Source organism: Mustelus asterias, chromosome 31, assembly GCF_964213995.1.
Source record: "Mustelus asterias chromosome 31, sMusAst1.hap1.1, whole genome shotgun sequence".
Classification (NCBI taxonomy): Eukaryota; Metazoa; Chordata; class Chondrichthyes; order Carcharhiniformes; family Triakidae; genus Mustelus; species Mustelus asterias.
In genome coordinates this window covers 2773190-2774035 of record NC_135831.1, presented here as the reverse complement: position 1 = coordinate 2774035, position 846 = coordinate 2773190, and positions in this window count along the sequence as shown.

Below are 846 nucleotides of genomic sequence, written 5' to 3'. Positions count from 1 at the left end.
AATTGGGATTAGCTTAGGGTTTTAAAAAAAGGGGCAGCAAGGACAAGTTGGGCCGAAGGGCCTGTTTCCCATGCTGTAAACCTCTGTGACTCTGCTGCCTCACTGGGGTGGGGGGTGGGGGGTGGGGGGGGGGGGTGGGGGGTGGGGGGGGGGGGTGGGGGGTGGGGGGGGGTGGGGGGTGGGGGGGGGTGGGGGGGGGGGTGGGGGGTGGGGGGGGGTGGGGGGTGGGGGGGTGGGGGGGGGTGGGGGGTGGGGGGGGGTGGGGGGTGGGGGGGGGGGTGGGGGGTGGGTGGGGGGTGGGGGGTGGGGGGTGGGGGGGGGGTGGGGGGTGGGGGGGGGGTGGGGGGTGGGGGGGGGTGGGGGGGGGGGGTGGGGGGTTGGGGGGTGGGGGGGGGGGTGGGGGGGGGGGGGGGGGTGGGGGGGGGGGGTGGGGGGGTGGGGGGGGGGGTGGGGGGTGGGGGGGGGGGGTGGGGGGTTGGGGCGTGTGGGGTTGGGGTGGGGGGTGGGGGGTGGGGGTTGGGGTGGGGGGAGGGGGCGGGGGGGGTGGGGGGTTGGGGGTTTGGGAGGGTGGTGGGGTGGGGGAGGGTGGAGGGGGGTGGGGGAGGGTGGAGGGGGGTGGGGGAGTGTGGAGGGGGGTGGGGGAGGGTGGGGGGGTGGTGGGGGGGGCGGGGGGTTGGGGGTTTGGGGAGGTGGAGGGGGGTGGAGGGGGGTGGGGGTGGGGGGGGCGGGGGGGGGTGGTGGGGGGTGGGGGAGGTTGGAGGGGGGTGGGGGAGGGTGGAGGGGGGTGTGGGGGGGGAGGGGGTGGGGGGGGCGGGGTGGGGGGGGGGGTCGGGGTGGGGGGGGGAG